The sequence below is a fragment of the Nannobrachium achirus genome (assembly GCF_963921795.1).
Source record: "Nannobrachium achirus genome assembly, chromosome: 5".
Classification (NCBI taxonomy): Eukaryota; Metazoa; Chordata; class Actinopteri; order Myctophiformes; family Myctophidae; genus Nannobrachium; species Nannobrachium achirus.
This window is the reverse complement of record NC_137814.1, coordinates 52,488,373-52,512,288: the sequence shown is the minus strand read 5'-3', so window position 1 is coordinate 52,512,288 and position 23,916 is coordinate 52,488,373.

Here is a 23,916-nt window from a genome sequence, read left to right as displayed (position 1 = left end):
CTGGAGAACCCACTGCTTAACCTGCCTGTTTCCTTAGGAGAACTCACCACTGCTCCGACTGCACACTTGGGTACTTCTAAGCTCCTTTTTACTTTTTGGACTTTATTTTTTGTGAGGGCCGTTCAGTCTTAATTTTCTTTAATTTTATTGGTTCAAAGGCAATCGGCTACATTTCAGGTTGGATCTTTTGAAGGTTGAATAATCTGAAGGTTCATGGGTCAATGTCATTTTGCATAGACATAGAGTATAAAGTTTCCTTTTCATTTAATGCTTAACCATTCAGTTCTGAATTTGATTGTATGTATCTCTGTCACGCCTGACACTGTCTCTATGGGTTTGTCGCTCTGACATCACGCTCTGGCTTCACTGTGATGACACACTAACAGAATCCCTTTTATGCCCATATATGGAGTTCCCTGGCGTCATCAATATTATGCCCATATCTAACAGGACTTCATATGGGAATGCCCATAGATGGAGGCCACATACCACACTAACGGCTGGTTCTTCAGACAGGGGTCTCCATGTATGTGCATAAAAGGTTATGATGTCAGAAGAATTGGTTACTAGTTCATTAGACTTAATGATATATTATTGGCATAAGTACTTCATACATAGTGGCAGTGAGAAACATGACCCTAGATCTGATCTCCCATCTCCCAGTTGTGTACAGTTACTAAGTACATTTACTCAAGTATTGTCCTTAAATATAGTTTTTAGGTATTTCTACTTTAGTGGAGTATTTTCAATACTTTTACTTCTACTCCTCTACATCTCTGAGGAAAGTATCATACTTTGACTCCACTACTACTTAACTACTTTAAAACATAAGTTAATAGTTACTTTTTAGGTTTGTATTACTAAATGTACATTAACCATTTAAGCTCTATATTTCAGCTGTTTGAAAACAGCTGATCTACAAGCTCACAATGCTTCACAGCACATACGTTGTGAGCTTATAATCTGCTATTTTTATACATTTTGAAAACTTGAAATGGGACATTCTGAGTACTTTTACTTTTGGTACTTTAAGTATGTTTTGATGCCAATACTTTTGCACTTAAGTTTTTGAATACTATACTTACTTGTAACAGTATTTCTACATTGTGGTAAATCCCAGTTGTGACTTGTCTAGTTGCAACGTTTTGTGACCCTGTATATCAGCTATTGTAGCTATTTTAGAACATTCTTTAAAAGGTTTGCCTACAATGATATGCCAAAAATAGGAAGGCCAAGTTGAAGGCGTTAAGAGTAGAATATACTATTGACCACGTTTAACAAAAACAAACGTTTCAGTATTACTCGTATTGGCTCTAAGATTATCGGACTTCCCACACCCACACTTTCTGATAGTCTTTGGAACAGACTGTAAAGTATTGCTATTAAACTTATGAGCGTTGACTGTTTTGACACTTTATATTCCTCTCTTTTTGTTTGGTGTACCCTGCAAATTTTTCTTTTCATACTTCTCTGTAACTTTGTAAATAATTTTAAACGGCTGTGCTGCCTCTAGCTCTGGTCCAGAGCGTCAGCGATTCTCACTGACACTCTGACAGGCGGGTGACTCACAGACTAGACCAGGATTTCTCAGCCCCTACGAGGTCTCAACTTCAGTCAAAATAAACTAAACTACTTAGCTACTCGCCTAACCAAAGGTAGCTCTGCGTCATTGAAAGTCTATTCTCCACGGTGGGGAAATCTCTCAGCACCCCACCCACTCTGTAAAATACATTATTTTTGTCATGAATAAAATGCACCCACTTCGAGCCACCGCAGACACAACCCGGAAATAAGCGACGGTCGAGTTGGATGCGTCTTATATTTACAGAGTGGGTGGGGTCACTGGGGTGCTGAGATGTTTCCCACCACGGAGAATAGACTTTCAACTACGCAAAACTACCTTTGGTTAGGTGAGTAGCAAAGTAGTTTAATTTATTTTGACTGAAGTTGAGCCCTTGTAGGGGCTGGGAAAATCTGGGTCTAGTCTTAAAAGTCAGCCGCCTGTCAGAGCGTCAGTGAGAATCGCTGACACTCTAGACCAGAGCTATGCTGCCTCGGGGCGACTGATTTCCCCCCTTGGGATAATAAAGGTATCCATCTATCTGTGGGACGATAAAGACTTGCTATTAACCAGTAGTTCAAGTCGTTTGCCTTGTATTGATTTGATCATTATTCATGTTACATTATTACAGACTGTTGACATAATGATCTCAATTGTATTGTGTAAGACAGGGGTCTTCAACAGGGTGTCCGGGACCCCTAGGGGGTCCTCAGAGTTACTACAGGGGGTCCTCTAAATCTTTGTGTGATAGAAACTTTTTTTTTATTTTTTATATTAACCACTTGAACCCTAGCATCCATATTCTGAGAACTATAGCCAAAAATAGCCAATCTACAAGATCACAACGCCTCGCAGCGCGAGGCATTGTGAGCTTGTAGATCGGCTATTTTTGACAAAGAGCTTTGGAGGGGGAAAAGAGCAGACTAAGTACCGAGTGAAAGGTCAAGTTAAGTATTGACTGTTAAATATCTGAACACACATTAACATGAATCCAAAATATACTGATGATCGTGCTGTCAAACAATGAAACTACGGTATATGGAATCTATGAACAGGTTGTGGGGGTCCCTGCTTCATCTCTCTCTCAACTAAGGGGTCCCTGGCCTGAAAATGTTGAAGACCCCTGGTGTAAGATATATGTTTATGATATGTGCTCACATATTGTATGAATCATTTTGAAGTGCATGTCCGGAATTGCTTGTTACAATGACATTATGTGACTTTTGTATTTAATGAGTGAATAAACCTGCCTCAGTTAACATTTTTGACTGAGTTCCAACAGCAGCTGAAGCCTTCCTGTGAATTCTTTATTCTACATTATATTCCTCAGTCAGTTTTATATTATTTCACTTTAGTATTTCTGGTCTACACGTATTAACTCTGTCAACAAATCCTGTAGGCTATGTCCAAAACGTTCCTTTTGCATTTATCCTTTTAAAAATGATTTAAACTAGTGAAAACAGCCGATCTACAAGCACACAACGCCTCGCGGTGCGAGGCGTTGTGTGCTTGTAGATCTGCTGTTTCACTACTTTTGTGCGACCGCCTTGTATGATGAAGCAGGGCTTTACTTTAAGAGAGAACGTATACATTTGAAACTTGGAGATACGAGGTTTCTGCTTGACAACGACGATATTAAAGCAGGGCCCAGAAGGAGTCCTGCTCTTGGAGTTGGGGGAGGTGGTTCTGGGCTGTGATGGCGGCGTTCAGGTCACACATGATCCTCTTCTCACGCTGCTCCAGGCCCTCAGAGAAGGTGACCAGGGAGGATGATTTTTGCCGCTGGGAAAGATGTTTTGGGCATCATCGCCACTGCCATTTCCATGGCCTTTTTGTGCTGTTGTTGTTGTACGCCGGGAGCGCTCGTTGATTCCGAATGATAGCACGACTGTTTCAACCTGGGGGGGTGGGTTTCACTTTCTTTAGTAGCAGTAGCTCCACGGCATGCTGGAACTTTGCTCCTGGATAGCTTTCTATCTGCAAGTCAGTGTGCGTGAAAGTTGGGATGTTACTCATGTTGTGCGCTTCGTGTCGCCACGTGTCCCCCGGTATCGGCTCCTCCGTGGGGCCCTTTGAGGTAGTGGTGATGGTTCCAGGAAGTTCTGCGTCAAAGCCACGGGGCCCCTCTGCGGTGATGGGGTTTGCAGGTGGGGCCAGCCACAGTATCTCTGACCGGTCTCTTTGTGGTGAGGGCTGACGATGCATGTTGATTGTTGTTCTTTCTTATATTCTCTCTGTTCTATTTATTTTTTATTTTTTTATTCCGCAAAGTTTGGCCAATTTCAGGCTCTTTGCGGGACAGACATACGGACGGACAGGTACATAACACAAAACCAGATGTAGGACCGGTTAGCACCGCTCAAAAAGAAATCACCCTGTCGTCTTCTTCTTCTTCTTCTTTCATGTATTCTTTGAAGGCAGGTCAACGACTGTCTCCTTCTCTGAAAGAAGGTCATCCTCTACCTCCTCCGAATGGTCTGCGTCACATCCAGGTTGGAATACGGGTATATGAGGATACATCTCTCTGCTTCTCTGCAGAAACTCACAGTAGTTCATCTGTTGCTTCAGAAAGCTACTAGTTCTAGGTTCTCTCTGCATAGATGCCCACAATTCTCTCATCAGTCTCATATTCTCTCCTGCAGAGGAGGAGTATTCTAAGTAAAAACATTGTGAGTACTTTTTACCACCACTTCATCTTATAATAATCATGATAGTAATAATCATTATAATGATTCAAACAGGGCCTAATATGTTAAATGCACAACAGATATTTGGTCTGCCTTTGTTTAAGTGCCCAGCCCTTTGATAAGCCACCTTTGTAAAATATACAGTGAGAAATTGAGTCAAAGAGTTGAAATTTAAAGGTTTGAGAAACACTGTATTAGACCATAGCAACTGACTAATAGACATAGAGTTAGCTAATAGACCCTAGCAACCACTTCTTTACCATAGCAACCACCGGTGTACCATAGCAACCACCTTTTTAGCCTAGCAACCACTAAATGTACACATCTGAAACTTGGAGATACGAGGTTTCTGCCCGACAGTGACAATATAGTATAGTATTATTTGTGGTACGCCAGGTAGATGAGGACATCATCGACCTCATCACAAGGTGATATACTATACTATTGATTGATTGATTAATTTATTGTGCGTTTCTGGTCTGTTTCAGGGTTTGATGGGGCTGATCTTCCTGTGTGTGGAGGACGTGTTTCAGCTCATCAACTACTTCAGCTTCAGCTACTGGTTGTATGTGGGTCTGTCTGTGGCCGGCCTCATCTACCTCCGCTACACCCAGCCTGACAGATACAGGCCTGTCAAGGTAGCACGCATGCACACATACATGCATGAAGCGCACACACACACAGGGGTGTCACAAGGGGGGGGGAAGTGGGACTGAGTTTCTAGGGCCCAAGGTGGAGGGGCCTTAATTATTTTACTTCAGCTGTTGAAAAATAGCAGATCTACAAGCTCACAGCAAACTTGTAGATCTATTTTTGAGGAGTCGTGAAAATGTGTGCAAATCTTTGAATATATGTATTTTTTAAGATTTGTAACTATAATTTTGCTTCTGGGGTGGTCCCTGGAACTAAATATTTTGAGATGGTGGTCCGTGGCCAAATACATATCATTTTGGGGGTCCTTGACATGAAAAGGTTTGAGCACCACTGACATAGAAACATAGTTTTCTTAAAAATAAAACGTGCACAAATATTCACGAATAAATAAATAAAAATAGCAGATCTACAAGCTCGCAGAGCGGCACTCGGTGCCGCGCTGTGAGCTTATATGTCTTCTATTTTCAATATACAAAATAATGCGTAATAATGCGTTCCCAGTCTAAATGGGTTAAACCCCTCCCCCTCTGAAGAACATTCATGGGGGGCCCGCAGTGAATCCTTGTACCCAGGGCCCAGAATTTGGTGCAACACCCCTGCACGCACACACACGCGTAGCTGCACACACACAGTGTTTCCTGCCACAGACTATAACAGTGTGATCTCCTGCTCCTGTCCACAGCTCACCCTGTTCTTCCCGTTGGTGTACTGGACTATAACAGTGTGATCTCCTGCTCCTATCCACAGCTCACCCTGTTCTTCCCGTTGGTGTACTGGACTATAACAGTGTGATCTCCTGCTCCTATCCACAGCTCACCCTGTTCTTCCCGTTGGTGTACTGGACTATAACAGTGTGATCTCCTGCTCCTATCCACAGCTCACCCTGTTCTTCCCGTTGGTGTACTGGACTATAACAGTGTGATCTCCTGCTCCTGTCCACAGCTCACCCTGTTCTTCCCGTTGGTGTACTGGACTATAACAGTGTGATCTCCTGCTCCTGTCCACAGCTCACCCTGTTCTTCCCGTTTGTGTACTGGACTATAACAGTGTGATCTCCTGCTCCTATCCACAGCTCACCCTGTTCTTCCCGTTGGTGTACTGGACTATAACAGTGTGATCTCCTGCTCCTATCCACAGCTCACCCTGTTCTTCCCGTTGGTGTACTGGACTATAACAGTGTGATCTCCTGCTCCTATCCACAGCTCACCCTGTTCTTCCCGTTGGTGTACTGGACTATAACAGTGTGATCTCCTGCTCCTGTCCACAGCTCACCCTGTTCTTCCCGTTGGTGTACTGGACTATAACAGTGTGATCTCCTGCTCCTGTCCACAGCTCACCCTGTTCTTCCCGTTGGTGTACTGCGTGTGCAGTCTGTTCCTGGTCATCGTGCCTCTGTACGGGGACACCATCAACTCCCTGATCGGCATCGGCATCGCCCTGTCCGGCGTGCCCGTCTACTACGTCACCATCTACCTGCCGGAGGACAGACGGCCCAGCTTCATAGGCAGGCTGAACGGTAAGCTTTGAGTCTGGTCGTCACCATTGTCGTTTCACTTGATGATTAATTGTCACAAAAATGATTGTTTGTTTGTTGAATTGATGTTTTCAGCTTGTAGATCTGCTAAATCTACTAGTTTTGTTTGTTTTGTTGTATTCGTGGAATTGATTCAGATGATTAAACAAACATGTAGAAAATAATTGTAATTATCTCAAATAAATGCAATGTGACGATTATTATGTAATAATTGTGACAGCTGACAGGCCTAGGTTTGAGCATTGTTCAACGTATTTGTTGAACTTTGTTGAGCGGTCAGTCTGCTATTTGGACCGCAGACGTGATTCACACATTTATACAGCATTTAAATGGGACAATATTTCACACAATCACACCCAGGGAAGGATGATTATGGCTACAGCCATGAGTACATACTGTAGACATTTGAGGGTTTGGCAACTTTGGCTGTGAACGATACCGTTAATGTCCAGCATTCCCACAAAGTCACAGGCTGTTTCTGGATTATGACCATTAAACAGTCTGTCCTATGGGACTTTAAGGTGATGTATCACTTTACAACTATTACTGGACTTTTAAGCTTTCTTTCCTCCTCTCTTGATCGTCCTACCCCTCCTCCCTGGCCTGTTTCTCTGTTTTTGAATCCATCTCTCTCTGTCCCTCTTTCTCTTGTTGTGTTCCAGCCTTCGCCACCAAATACACCCAGATCATCTGCTACTGCTGTCTGACTGAACTGGACGTGGAGCCAGAGAAACCAGCAGACGGCAAAACCCAGTGAGCTGCCACGGGTCACCCACCCACACATCCACCCCTCTACCCCTGCCAGCCTGAATCCCATTCACGTATGGACCCATGGAGGCATGGACATCAAACAAGGACCCCCATAACTCTGAGGAGCCTTTTCCACTGGCAAAGAACCGGTTCGGGTTATTTCTCCCGCCTATGGGATGGCAACTTTCTTGGAACCTTGGTTCGTTCTTGCGAACCGGCCGCGAACCAACTTTTACGGTGGGCCTTGTGGACCAGCCTTGTGGAGCAATGGGATCCAATGGGAACTGCATTTTTATTATAATAATATAAATGGTATGATAGTGTATATTTATTATTATAATATAATATATTATGAGATATATTATATCTCATAATTCGGAGATTCTGGCGTCATCAGATGTCTATCTATTGACCAGCTTTGCAATCTGGTAGTAATAAAGAAAGACAATAAAAAGTTGTATATTTATCTGAGGAAATATGGTGAATATTTTGTAACTGACAAGATTTGATATATAAAACACATTTGGCTTTCTGTCAAGAATGCTGGATTGTTGTAGCTTACCTTTGTTTTAACATTTAGCAAATTAAGCATAGATAGTTATTATCGATCTCCTGATAATACTCTTATTGCTTTTCCACCTGTACTATTGTTTGAATTTGTATTTGGTTATATTTGATTATTATTTGCTCTGCATATTGTCAGCAATGTTTACACTTTCACTCTTGGGTACTGCAGCTACCCTATAGTTTTCCACTGTTGTTGACCTCAGCTCTGCTGGAACAGTTGGGAGTTAAACTGCCTTGCATTGCTCAAGGGCAACCATAAACTTCTCTATTCATAATTCACATGCAAAACCATGCAAGGCACCAACCTGCTTATCGGGAGCAGTTAGGGTTTCAGTGTCTGCTCAAGGACACAAAGGCTGGATTTAGACTGCAGTCAAATCTAGCCTGAATCTGATTTAGTTCTCAAATCCGATCTTTTGGCCCAACTGTTCACACGGCATTTGCAAGTGACTCAGATCTGATCTGTGTGTTCAGACTGATTTTAACAACTTCAACCCAAAGTGCCCTGCGTCGACGTATCTGCTTGGTAACAAAGTAGGTGTCATCATGACATGTCATGATTTTCCTCTGACATTGCAGTTTTGACCTTTTGAACCCATTTTCTGCCATGCCGTGAGATATGTTTTCATATATTGCCTTAATTGTACTGGCATCCCCCCAAAGTGCTAGAAAGCGTTTCTCCGTCAGTCCACTGAATGCTGCTTGCCATTTCTTCTGTAGTGTAAAATTTTGCAGAACTGTTTTATTTTCATTACACCCTTGCGCTCTTGTAAATCAAAATGCATTTCTCGCGCTCTGTAATGACATCAGTGGCGCTCGGGTCACGCTGCAAGTGAGGTTTTGGACAGTTTGATATGTGACTTGGCTTGTTAGATCAGGTTAGTGCATTCAGACTGAGACACATCTTTAGAAATTAGATTTGAATCAGATTTGAAACCACCTCTGGATGTGGTTTCTACAAATAGGATTTCATGTGACCTGCATGTGACCTGTCTGCATTTAGACTATTTTAAACAAATCGGATTCCACTTTTGATGTGGCACAGATCTGATTCAGGTTGGATTTGGGTGGCAGTGTAAATCAGGCCTTACTTATCCAGGAGGAGCCGGGAATGGAACCTGAAACCTTTGGATTCCAAGACCACTCAGACCGCTCTACCTCCTGAGCCACTGACTCGTTAGACAAGAGCAAGTTTTGTGACAGTGTGAGAGTCACCCAATGGGCCTCATCAACCAACCAAGACATTTCTTTTTAAGACCCACTTTTCACAAAGATTCTGACATTCATCATTGTTTTCTTAGCTGTGATATGTTCTTAGGTAAGAACAGAATCCATGCACACACGCAGAAATAATATAGGTCTTGCCTTTTCTTCAATTCGACAGCTATATAATAGGTGAATTGAAGCCTGATCCCCACATCTGAAGTATATTTAGAATTTATAATCTGTCGTATGACGGTATTGCATGCCGAAAATAGCACAAAAGAATTGGCCTTAATTACAAAGTTATCTATTCTCTTACAGTATCTGTAGTTTCTCTTTTCATTCTATATTTTCTCCAATAATGTAACCATGTAATCACCAGGTCTCACAATTCATGCACAAGTTATTAAAACCCGCTCACCATGTCAACGTTTGTTCTTTACTAAAAAATATATAGTTTATGTAAGCACTTTTATGGTGGTGTGAGATGGCTGAATCGAATGGGTAAAATTGTTGCTGTTCTTTTCTCGTTTCTTCCTTCATTATTTTATCATTAATAAACTTGCTCATATTTTTATATGAATCACATATTGCACTTATTTTTATTTTCCATGGCTGTGTGGTTTTTAACAGCACATAAATAGCAACTAGCAGCAAGATGTGTGAACTGTTGTGATAAAAGAAGGCTAGAGAATGGAATACAACCACCCATTCCCACTGGGCCAGATAAACGGTTAAAAAAATATCTGCCTCCATTCAAGTGGTGGATGGTAAGATACAGATAAAAAATATCTGTATTGTTTTATTGTTTTCTGCAGTGTTTCTGTGTGGCTATTGTTGAAAGGGGGGAAAAGCAGCAATGGTTTAACTGCTTGACATGAGTTTGAATCGCGCAGACAGCACCAGTAGGGGTGGGGGTTGGGGGAACACCTGGACAATCCCGCATTGGGGCACTGACCTGTCTAGTTTTGCCACTGGCCAACATGATGTCACTCTAAGCATGGATTGTATATCAATATACTCTTGGACCATAGGGCATAGCTTACTGGTGCCACTAGAAAAAACATCCATTCATTTTTCCCATATAGACTTAAAAATTCTAGGTGATCCTGGTGAATCATGACCATAAAACCTTTGATTCTGTGAAGAAAACAAGAAAAGATTTGAATATTTAAATTTAATTATATGATATACGAGCCTACATTTAATAAATACCCTTTGTTTTGCGTTTTTTTCTTTTCACATGATCAAAGGTTTTATGTTCATGGTTCACCAGGATCCTGGATGGCTTGATTCTAGGCTTAAAATAATGTATATAAATATTTTTGTAAGAGTATATGGGGAATAAATGAATGGATGATGTTTTAGTGGCACCAGTAAATCACGCCTACTGCTATGACCTATGCTTTTCCTTTTATCCAATGAACTTTTAACAGTCTCTGTGTTTATACACTTATAGAATGTCCTAAATGTCCATCTGGGAAATAAATGGTAGGGAGTAGGGACTGATGCCCAGCCAACTCCCCTATAGTCTGTTCACATGTAGAATGAACTTGTGACAGTGACCACTGCATGGGCTACTGCTGCCCTCTGCTGTGGCAGTAGAACATATCAATGTTGTTTCTCACTTGGGTCCATTCCCATAATAACAGACCATTTGATGTTCTATTATTTAATCACAGATTAATCAAATGATCTAAAGCGAATTCAACAACAGGTTAATTGTAAATAAATAGGTATAGTTGCAGCCCTAATTAACCACTTAAACCCTATGCAGGGTTCCCACACATTTTTACCAATTAATTTCCAAAACTTTTCCAGAATATTTAACCCAATTTCCAGGACTATTAAACAATAATTCAACTCAATGACAAGTTGCTTACTCCTATGCGCAATGCCCAAAGACAGGTAGTGTATGCCAGTGGTTCTCAACCTCAGGCCGTGACCCCCAAAGTAATCATATTTGAACTGGGGACCCCCCACCCTGACGAGCACTAAGAGTAGAGGAATTTTGTATAACACAGTACTATTGTGAAAATAGCCGATCTACATGCTCACAGCGCCTCGCGTTGTGAGCATGTAGATCTGCTATTTTCACAATTTCTGCCTTTAATATTTGACAATTGGCCAATGTTTAATTTGTCATTTCAGAGGTATTAACAAAATCAATAACCAAAGACAATGCATAGGTATTTTTTCCAGAACCTTCCAGGACCCTTGATCAATTCAAACACTTTTTCAGTAATGGAAAAAAAATCTAATTTCAAAATATTTCCAGGAATTTCATGACCGTGGGAACCCTGCCTATGCTTCATTGATCAGGGTCCCCCATGGGTCTTTGCTTGGTCCCCTCTACACAAAATCTCTTTGCTGAATTTGTCCAACTAGCCCTTACCCGTTCAAAGATATGAGCTCCGAAATGATGTGCAGTGTGTGGGTTATGGGATGTGCACTGTGCACACCGTATATGAGGGATGGAAAGTAACTTTAACTGGTGCTTGCATGCTAATATGTAGGAGCATCAATGTAAGAAATACCCGTTCCATTTAACGGCTACAGAGATACTGTGTACCGATCTGCATGATTTTTGGACAACATCTGTAACAGGGCCAGAACCCCCCCCCCCCCCCCCCCGCCCGCCGCACACACTCCCCCCCCCCCCCCCCCCCCGTGTGTGTGTGTGTGTGTGTGTGTGTGTGTGTGTGTGTGTGTGTGTGTGTGTGTGTTTGTGTGTGATTGTGCATGGCCTGAACAACAGCGCCCCTCCCTTAACATGTGTGGTCACAAAAGGTACTGTAGGCTAAATAGATATAGATACACCATAAAAATGCTATTATACAGCATACGATTTGTGAAAGTGACAAACGGGCTTCACAGTTATGTCAGGTGTGTTCATATGCTGATGGTGATGCGATTTCAGATCAATTGCTCCAGCCACCGAGGAGAAACGCTGTTTCATACAGACAGACACTCACTCACTCAGACAGACATTCGCAAAATTATAGTATAGATTTGCAAGCTCACAAAGCCTTGTGACTCAATTGTGAGCATCTAATTCTGCCTACTTTTTACACATAAATGTCACCAGAAACGCCCAGAAAAGGTTACAGTATTCTTATTCACGTGGTCAGTATGATTCTATCTATTCTAGAACATATCGTTGCTGTCTCAGGCTGAGACAGCAAGCATATGCTGAGACTCTCAGCATATGTGGAAATATGTATTTCTTTGAAAAGAAAGAATTGCCACTGTTGTTATAAATTATATAATTTATTCACTGAATATACAGAATGCAAAATGAAATGTAATGAATAAAAACAAGAAAAGAAAATAATCACATGAACAAACAACATTTTAGTCACAGAATATACAGAATGGAAATATGAAATGTAATGAATAAATGAATAATAAAAACAAGAATAAAATAAAAAATCACAAGATACATGAACAAACAACATACTGTACAACGTTTACAAGAAGTGCTTAATTGTATACAGTGATTAATTGATGAATGATCAGTGATTAATTGATCAATGAATGATTAACAGTCATTAATAATAAGAGAGGGGAAAAGGAGATTGAAGACATGCATGTTGATTAAATGAAATAGGTAGGTTGTTTCTGTACAAAGTCTATAACTGTCTTCACAACCTACAGCCAACCAGGCCTGAAGGGACGGTCCAGGACTCCATGTTACTCACCTTAATTGCTGGCAGCCTTCAGAAAGTTGTCCAAGCCTGTTTGTCTGTGTAACATAGCCCCATATAGAACCTCACCTCACTGCATAGCACATGGATGGTCCAGTGCCTCACAAATACCTTGCATACAGTGACTGAAGAACCGCGTGCTCGGACGCACTGTAGGATGATGAGGAGCACTGAGTGTAGGCTGTGTGTAGCCCGCTGATTTATCTAGTCCGTCTGCCACAAAGAACACGAAGCAGCTCTCTTGTGGTGTGAAGAGAATTCTTTCAACTCTGCTGTCAAATCGGACTCGCCGCACGTCCCGTGGATGAGGCCCATTGTCTCTGGTGGGGACACGATCCTTCTTCAGGATGGATGCCCGGAGAGCCGGCTGGTTACGATGATGGACTCTGAGGCTGGTCTTAGAGCCATAACCCTCGTCTTCAGGGTGGTTCTGTTGGTGGTGGGTGGTGGAGGACTCATCTGCTGCTGGAGCAGAGGGTTGAAGGGAGTCGTCGGTTGGTCCCGTTTCCTCCGCGGTTGGAGGTCTGGCGATGCGAAGTAGTAACGGGTCCGGTGACTCCGGTCTGGCCCTCCTGTGCCGGGTAACCGAAACACATTGACCCATGACGGCAGAAACTGTTGGTTGTGTTGGTTAAACTTGGTTTGGTTGGCTGGTTTTGTTTGGTTGGTTGGTCTTGGTTAGTTCGGTAGTGTTCTCTCTAATAACTTCTTCTCTCCTCTCTCTGCTTCGCTTCTCTTCTCTCTCCTCTCTAACGACTACACCGGCTCCGCTCGCGTAGAGGCTATTTGAGCGCCGCAACTTTCAAAGCTCGGCCAATCACAAGGATTGGGGGCGGCGCTTCGCGCTTGACCAATCAGAATCAGGAGCGTAGCGCCGGTTGGATTTTTAAATGCCGCGTCGGTCGGTGCTGTGCTGGTGGAAGTTACGTTACGTAACACGTTAAAACGTCCTGGAACTCAAGTTACAAACCCTATTACAGTAGGCCTATGTGATGGACAAACGCAGGGGTATTTTGTTCCATTTTAGCTTTTTTTCTCTGTCATTTCTGTCTGCTAATCGTGCAAACGACTGGACCAATCAGACGGGAGCATTTCCAAATCGCGGAGGTCTGGCCACGCGAGACTAGTAGGACAGCAAACCTCTGCATCTTTTCTGCGCACCTTGTTTACATTTTGTAGCCTATATTATTTTTCCAGGGAAAAACAGTTATCCACAACATTAGTTGCCCGCAGACTGAGCTAAAAGCAAGAGAGTTTTAGGTTGTATTTATAAATGTTCAATGATGGGTCTGGACGACTGGACTGGAGCCTATCAAACAGTTTACTCAAACCTCACGGAACGTTAGGAAAGTGCCCCATCTTGTGGCAAAACAGAGCTTTTACACACGCCTCACAGTGTATATTAACTGGATGTGTTATCAGTTTAATTCAACAAATATAGCTGTGTCTGAGTAATCTCGCCTCAAGTGAGTGTTTAAACCAACAAGACATATTGTTTAGCATTCTCGATGTTGTTAGTAGAACTGTAAAATATATTGTTTAAAAGAAGAGTTTACGCCAGAGGTTTGTGTACATGTTGTCATAGCTACTGCATTGCATTGTGGGATAAATACTGGTAGTTTCAGAACGTCGTAAATCTTTTTCACATTGCATTGAGTAAATGTAATGAGTAGATAAGTTTCTGAAATACTTTAAAAGTCTCAATATTGTTTGTCAATAGTAGTGTATGTTGTTATGGAATTTCGGGCACTGTGGTGACGTTTATCGGCCGCCGCTTGTGATTGGCTGAAGGCTGAAGCGGAGGCAGCTGCCACGTCACGTGAAGTTTGTTTACATTTGTGTTGAACTCGGAAACAGCTGTTGCGTCGCGCCGCGCGTTGCTACTACGGTTGCTATGGCTACGCGTGTAACCAAACACCATGTATGGTCATCATCAACAAATCAGAACTTTGTCACAGATTGTGACGTGGCAGAATTCGGCCCTATAAAAGGAGATCCCAGCCACACAGGTAACAGTGATCACTTGTGTCACATTGGCGTGTCTTTGTGCATTTCTTATGAACACAGTCAAGATGTCCAGACTCAGAGATAGTCCTTCATGCAGCGACTCAGACAACAAATCCACCTGTACAGCAGATGAATATGACTCCATGGATTCATCTGGAGACGGCAGCAGCAAGAGGAGGATGAGAGGAGGGGTGAAGAAGCGTGAGGCAGGGCAGAAGAAGTCTGTCCCACTGCAAAAACCCAAGGAGAAGAAGTCACGTGGCCGCGTGAAGATAGACATTGAATTCATCAAGGACACGGTGAGGCGACGCCAGACCTTCAGCAAGCGTAGGATCAATATGATGAAAAAGGTCAAGGAGCTCTCCATGCTGACAGGAACCCAGGTCCTCTTGCTGGTGGCCAGCGAAACGGGACGTGTCTACGAGTTTGCCTCTGACAAGCTCCAGCCCGTGATCTCTGGTGAGGCGGTCAAAGCCCTGATTCAGTCATGCCTCAACACTCAACTGCGAGATAATGATGATGAAGACCTGCCCACGGATGTGAGCGCCTGTCCACGAGATGATGTTGATGAAGCGGATTGGAGCGCCTTTCCTGGCTGTCCAGATGAAGACGAGCCCACGGATGTGAGCGCCTGTCCACAAGATGATGATTGTCCACGAGATGATGTTGATGAAGCGGATTGGAGCGCCTTTCCTGGCTGTCCAGATGAAGACGAGCCCACGGATGTGAGCGCCTGTCCACAAGATGATGATGATGATAAAATCACAGCCACGGATGTGAGCGCCTTTCCCCAAGATAATGATGATGAAGCGGATTGGAGCGCCTTTGCTGGCTGTCCAGATGAAGACGAGCCCACGGATATGAGTGCCTGTCCACGAGATGATGTTGATAAAGACGCGTATTGGAGCGCCTGTCCTGGCTGTCCAGATGAAGACGAGCCCACTGATGTGACCACCTGTCCACGAGATGATGATGATGATGATGATGATAAAGTCACACCCACGGATGTGAGCGCCTTTCCCCAAGATAATGATGATGAAGACGCACCAACGGTTTGGAGCGCCTGTCCAGATGAAGACGAGCCCACGGATATGAGCACCTGTCCACGAGATGATGATGATGAAATGATGTACAACATGTCCGAGTGGGCGCAGGCCTGCTCCCACTTTGATATCATTATGATCACTTTATGATCACTTCAATGAGGAATTGATGGAATTTGCAATGAGCATCTGCGCTGCTGATTGAAAAGTTTAAGTTCACTGGTCACAGCCACATACTATCAGTGTAGCCTACATTGTGCAAGCGACGAAAAATCAAGCAGAGAAAATCAAGCGTCATGTGTGACTTCATTGGCTTTGGCTTCCCTCAACATGGAGATAAAAAAAAAAGAAAAAAAAAAGTCCTCTTAAACCAAAGGCCCTTTTAAGGGCCACTTCCTCTCCTCTTGCTGTGACCTTGCCGTGGTGGAGAGGCTTGAGTGATTCAGTGATCCTGGGTCCTATTATGCCAGTGGGAGTTCAAACTCTGGACATGCAGGGTTGTTGAACTACACCGGATTGGTCACAGGTGAAGAGTCCAGACGAACAGCAGCAAAGTGTCTCTTTCTTTCTGTAATTAAGTAATTATTAAGTGAGGGTGTCTTCTTGCTACAGCTACACGTTGCTTGAAAGAAGCAGTCTCCTGGTCCGACCCAATAGCAGTGGTTAGTGTAAGGACACAAACCACATGGGCTCAAATGAATGACATTGAATCCGGCTCGATCCCGGTCAGGCTGGACCATTAAAGTTGCTATAAGCAGTTTTCTGCTGACATAAGCAGGAAACATGCAATTGCTTATTTTTATTTTAAGCAATAAGCAATTGCATGTTTCCTGCTCCTGTCAGCAGAAAACTGCTTATAGCAACTTTAAGCCTACACATGTCACTCCCCCTACACACTGTTTACACACGCACGCACGCACACACACACACACACACACACACACACGTTGCGAGCTTGTAAATCGGCTATTTTCAAACATTTTATTGTATAGATTGCCTTTTGACACAGTAACGCCTTATTTGTATTACTTAATTTGATAGGTAATACAAAATGTGTTTTTCTCAGTTGCCACAACTTGGATTGTTATTACAAAACATAGTTTAGTTTAGTTTATTTGATCATCTCATTCATTTATACAGGTCATACATTCATATAATCATTGTTACAGGTGATCAAAAGGAATAGGCAGAAGCTGAGAGACATACATGTTACCAAATGGTTAATGTATGTTTTGTAATAACAATCCAACTTATTTGGTAACCATATAGAATGTACAGAGACAGTGTACTAGAGTAAACTAGAGTGTCCCAAGAAATTAAAATCCCACAACCTGTAGCACACATAGTACATGGTGTCATACATATTCTGAAGAAAATCGGGAGACTTGTATTGTATTATAATATCTAAAGTTCTAAACGATTATTTCTTATAATGAATTTAAACAATTAGTTGGAATATCTGTTGCAGCCCTAGCACAGATCAATGAGTTCTTAATGAGTGGTGTTGTGCTCCTGACTCCTCAGACGTTTGGGAATGCTGTGCTGGGTCCATTCAAGTGGATCATTCCTGTATCAGTAGCCATGTCCTGCTATGGTGGACTCAATGCTTCCATCATCGCTGCCTCAAGGTACACACACATTACAATCACTATGCAGTGGTATAAAAAGGTACTCACATTTTGTCCTTAAAGGGGAAGACCACCCATTTTCAATATTGAAATATGTCATTAATATACCTTAGAGGAGTTGTGTGGAAATAGAAAAAAGTTCCCCCCCTTCTGTGTTGCCTAGAACTGGAGGATTGATTTTGGGGTTTGTATTGTAAAGTACAATGTGTGATGTCATCAAGTTGTACTTTACAATACAAACCCCAAAATCAATCCTCCAGTTCTAGGCAACACAGAAGGGGGGGAACTTTTTTCTATTTCCACACAACTCCTCTAAGGTATATTAATGACATATTTCAATATTGAAAATGGGTGGTCTTCCCCTTTAAGTAAAAGTAGCAATACCACAATGTAGAAATACTCTGTTGCAAATAAAAGTCCGGGATTCAAAATGTACTTGAGTGAAAGTACAAAAACAAAAGTACCGGTATTCCCCTAAAAATATACTTAAAGTAAAAGTATTCATTTAGCAGAATATCTCATAAAATGCTTTGAAAATAACAGATCTACAAACTCACAGTGAGCTTGTAGATCGGCTATTTTCAAATGGCCGGAATGTATATAGGGCTGAAGTGGTGACAATGAACTGATGATCATTGATTCTTTCTAAAATCCTTTGATTGTTTGAACCACGTTGTGCCCCCAGACTGTTTTTCGTTGGAGCCAGAGAAGGCCATCTCCCAAACAGCCTGAGTCTAATCCACATGGAACGTTACACACCCATTCCTGCTCTGCTGTTCAATGTAAGAACCATCACAGTATTTACACACCCATAACCATATCGTTGCTCTCGGCCAGAAACCTCTTATATCCATTTATAACTTTTAGTAATTATTTTCTCATAAATTAACACAGTGCTTGATCATAATACAGTGTCACACAAAAGCATTAAAAGTGGCACATATGCAAGCTCGAAAGCTTGTCGATCTGCTACTTTTGAATTTGAATCCTTAAAAGTAACAGTTTTGGACATATGAGGTGTCCATCCAACAGAGACAATATATCATTATCATATATGTTATCATCATATACTGTATAGCTTATGTTATCATATAGCCTATGTCCTCATGTTGCACCCTTCTTAAGTTGACAGCAATGACGCAGTGGCCCACTAACTAATCTCTAGTCTGTCTGACCAATGCATACACACAATGTACAGTATGTATCTTGCATATCACTGCATCATCTAGAAATTCCCTAACACAAACAACTAAATAAAAACACAATAATAAATAGTATTATAGACAGTTTAGTGAGCATTGCCTCTGTCATAGAGATGTATTAAATCATGGCTATAGTTTTTTTTTTTGTTCTGGTAAATTAAGAACATTCTGCTTCTTTTTGTCACCTTTAGGAATCTGCCACTGGCTATTGCCATCTCCATGCCTATAGTGACCATCATCTACCTGTTGACCAACGTGGCCTACTATGTTGTCCTGGACATGCCGTCTCTGCTGGCCAGTGACGCCGTGGCCGTGGTAAGTTCCTTCATCATGACCCACATGCTGTGGTAACGTCACATAGTACTATACAGGGTTCCCACGGTCATGAAATTCCTGGAAATATTTTGAAATTAGAAAAATATTTTTCCAGTACTGGAAAAGTTTTGGAATTGATCAAGGGTCCTGGAAGGTCCTGGAAATAATAGCTATGCATTGTCTTTGGTTATTGATTTTGTTAATACCTATGAAATGACAAATTAAACATTGGTCAAATTGGCAAATATTAGAGGCAGAAATTGTGAAAATAGCAGATCTACATGCTCACAAGCCCTCACGAGGCATTGTGAGCATGTAGATCGGCTATTTTCACAATAGAACCGTGTTATACAAAATTCCTCAACTTAGTGCTTGTCAGGGTGCCAGGGTCCCCAGTTAAAATATGATTATTTCTGATTATTATCCCGGCCTGAAAAGGTTGAGAACCACTGGCATACACTACCTCTCTTTAGGCATTGCGTATAGGAGTAAGCGACTTGTTATTGAGCGGAATTATTGTTACAATATAGTCTTGGAAATTGGGTTAAATATTCTGGAAAGGTTTTGGAAATTCATTGGTAAAAATGTGTGGGAATCCTGACTATTAGGGGTGTAACGATATAGTAACTGTACCGAAATATCGTTTTTAACTTAAAAAATCGAAGTATATCGAAATGAAAACAGCTAAAATCGAATCGAATCGTTTTATTTTGTATCGTATCGAATCGGCAGTGCAAAGAATCGATTGTATCGATACTACCTACTTGTGCATTGTATTTAGCATTTTTAAGAAGAAAATTTTAAAAGGAGTGGTTTAATTACTTTTCCTTTCCATATAGCTACTCTGGTCTATCGATAAATGTGTGTAATCTCTGGGTTCAAGTCAAGGTGCAGGTTTGTCAATATACAATGACCATGTATTTGGCGGATAATCACTGTGTTTACTTATTTATAACCATAATAGTAAATGTTTCCCTTAAAAACCTGCACTATCCACACCTTTCACACATATTTAATTTCTTTGCTAAATAGTTACTATATCGATTTTAAATCATTGAATCGAATCGTATCGTATCACCATGAATTAACCAATATCGTCCATGTATCGTATCGTCAACCATGTATCGTGATATGTATCGAATCGCTATTAAAATGTATCGTTACACCCCTACTGACTATAGTACTTTGTCACTGTCCACGGGTCACTATCTGACCTACATGCTTGGCCAAATATAGGAGCGCTCTTTGGTTCTCAGGGAAAGATCACCTCCTCACAAGTTCAGGCCCATTTGATGAGCTCATCCAAATACACAAATGAGAGGGCATGAATGTAAAAGGCTAAGTGGATCAACTTCACATGCAACAACCTCACATGCAATCTGTTGTGTTCACACTGCTAACAGCAGTACAAAGTACTGTAAAAGCATGTAATTTTCACCTGTAGTTGAGTCATATTTGACCATGAGTATCTATACTTTGACTCAAGTACTGAGGTGGAGTACTTTGACCACCACTGACCGTCAGGCAGGCGATAGTCAAATGCTGAACAAACAAGCAGACTAAAGGACAGACTCAATAATGTAGGTTCTGAGTCTACTGTAGCTAGTACTGTAGCTACACAGCCTCACATTTTGTACATTTCCACACCTGTACCTATTGTGGCCACTAGATGGCCAAGTCAGCATAGTATCGCTTACTTTAAATGTGGAAACCTCCTCTCTCGTCCAATGTGTAAAGCTGTGATCAGACCATATGAGAACATTATGGTCTTTTCAACATAGAAATGGATTCTGAAATTCCCTGAATAATTAGAGTAGGATTGGTATCTGCTGCTATTTGACACGTATTTTATTTGCACAATTAAGAGTCTCTCAAGACAGACATGTCTGACTTGGCTACAAGTTTCAAATGCTTCCGTCTGTGTACAGTAGCATTCATTGTGAAAAAGAAACTTCTGTGCGGAACTCTGTTACACACTTTATATTTGACATTTTTACTCTTACTTTCACTCTTGTACTTTATTTGAAATGTAACTGCTATACTTGGGGGGAATAGCAGTTACCCACTTTTTTATATCTGGTGTAAACTTGGGAAGTGATTTGTGACATTTACATGAATTTGTTTTTTATTGTATTTGCATTCTCTCTGAACTGAAGTGTAGATTTGGTGAAGCTTGTTCATATGTTGTACAGATTAGGGCTGAAACTATTGATAACTATCTCTATTCTATCCATTACTTTTTTCAATTAATCGAATACGTTAAGAAATTGGAACTGATGTCAAACAACAAATATGTGTAGCACAAATAGCTGATCTGCAAGCTCACAACACCTTGCATTGTGACGTGCTGTACCCGCAAAATCGATTATCGTATTAAAATATCTAAACGATTATTTCTTAATGGATTATCTGTTGCAACTCTAGCACAGATCAATGAGTTCTTAATGACTGGAGTTGTGCTCCTGACTCCTCAGACGTTTGGGAATGCTGTGCTGGGTCCATTCAAGTGGATCATTCCTGTATCAGTAGCCATGTCCTGCTATGGTGGACTCAATGCTTCCATCATCGCTGCCTCAAGGTACACACAGTACAATCACTGATGCTAAATCATAGCAATGATCATACATTCACAATCATTCTACTTGTGATAGTAATACTTCATGCCATTGGTGCTAATTCATGGAATCTTGCATGAAATCATACTTGGTGTACATCTTTGATGTGACTCTATCTGTGATTCTTCCTAATTGTTGTTTGAACTACATTGTGCATCCAGACTGTTTTTCGTTGGAGCCAGAGAAGGCCATCTCCCAAACAGCCTGAGTCTAATCCACATGGAACGTTACACACCCATTCCCGCTCTGCTGTTCAATGTAAGAACCACCACACCTATATCATTGCTTGTAAATTAACGCCCTACTTAAGGTCTTTGCACACTGCTGCGTTTTTCGGGACCAAATATCGGAGTGAATTTCGGAGCGCGCAAATAAAGAAATCAACCTCACGTTATGTCAGTCACGTTTGCACACTGCCGCCCGTTTCGCACACCACTCGGTCCCCTTCATCTTTCTCTCTCCTTGCCCTGAAAAACGCATTTCGCAACGAAAAACGCAGCAGTGTGCAAAGACCTTTAGTTTCACACAAAAGCATCAAAAGTAGAAAATCTATAAATCTGTAGCAAATCTAAAGTTGCAGCCTTGCAGCTATGCATGTTCTTTTTCATCAGTCAACTTTCATTCAACATGATCATCACATAATATACAGTACCATGGCAAAAACTGATAACAAGATCTATGCAGGTTCAGTGCTGTGCAATGGTCAAGGAAGTAGTCAACCACAGTTATTTTTGCAGGATACGTGACCTTACTGTAGGTGTTGAGTAATACAACCACTGTCACTGTGTAGCCAACATATCGTCATTGTCATGTGAAAACCTTGTATGTCCAAAACCGTTCGTTTTGCATTTATCATTTTAAAAATGATTTAAACTAGTGAAAACAGCCGATCTACAAGCACACAACGCCTCGCACCGCGAGGCGTTGTGTGCTTGTAGATCGGCTGTTTTCACTACTTTTTTGTGACGGCCTTGTATGATGAAGCAGGGCTTTGCTTTGCGAAAAATGTACACATTTGAAACTTGGAGATACGAGGTCTCTGCCCGACATTGACGATATAGTATAGTATTATTTGTGGTACGCCAGGTAGATGAGGACATCATCGACCTCATCACAAGGTGATATACTATACTATTGATTGATTGATTGATTAATTGATTGTGCGTTTCTGGTCTGTTTCAGGGTTTGATGGGGCTGATCTTCCTGTGTGTGGAGGACGTGTTTCAGCTCATCAACTACTTCAGCTTCAGCTACTGGTTATATGTGGGTCTGTCTGTGGCTGGCCTCATCTACCTCCGCTACACCCAGCCTGACAGATACCGGCCTGTCAAGGTAGCACGCACACATACACGCATGAAACGCACACACACACAGGGTGTCACAAGGGGGGGAAAAGTGGGACTGAGTTTCTAGGGCCCAAGGTGGAGGGGCCTTAATTATTTTACTTTAGCTGTTGAAAAATAGCAGATCTACAAGCTCACAGCAAACTTGTAGATCTATTTTTGAGGAGTCGTGAAAATGTGTGCAAATCTTTGAATATATGTATTTTTTAAGATTTGTAACTATAATTTTGCTTCTGGGGTGGTCCCTGGAACTAAATATTTTGAGATGGTGGTCCGTGGCCAAATACATATCATTTTGGGGGTCCTTGACATGAAAAGGTTTGAGCACCACTGACATAGAAACATAGTTTTCTTTAAAAAAAAAAACGTGCACAAATATTCACGAATAAATAAATAAAAATAGCAGATCTACAAGCTCGCAGAGCGGCACTCGGTGCCGCGCTGTGAGCTTATATGTCTTCTTTTCAATATACAAAAAAATGCGTAATAATGCGTTCCCAGTCTAAATGGGTTAAACCCCTCCCCCTCTGAAGAACATTCATGGGGGGCCCGCAGTGAATCCTTGTACCCAGGGCCCAGAATTTGGTGCAACACCCCTGCACGCACACACACGCGCAGCTGCACACACACAGTGTTTCCTGCCACGGACTATAACAGTGTGATCTCCTGCTCCTATCCACAGCTCACCCTGTTCTTCCCGTTGGTGTACTGGACTATAACAGTGTGATCTCCTGCTCCTGTCCACAGCTCACCCTGTTCTTCCCGTTGGTGTACTGCGTGTGCAGTCTGTTCCTGGTCATCGTGCCTCTGTACGGGGACACCATCAACTCCCTGATCGGCATCGGCATCGCCCTGTCCGGCGTGCCCGTCTACTATGTCACCATCTACCTGCCGGAGGACAGACGGCCCAGCTTCATAGGCAGGCTGAACGGTAAGCTTTGAGTCTGGTCGTCACCATTGTCGTTTTACTTGATGATTAATTGTCACAAAAATGATTGTTTGTTGAATTGATGTTTTCAGCTTGTAGATCTGCTAAATCTACTAGTTTTGTTTGTTTTGTTATATTCATGGAATTGATTCAGATGATTAAACAAACATGT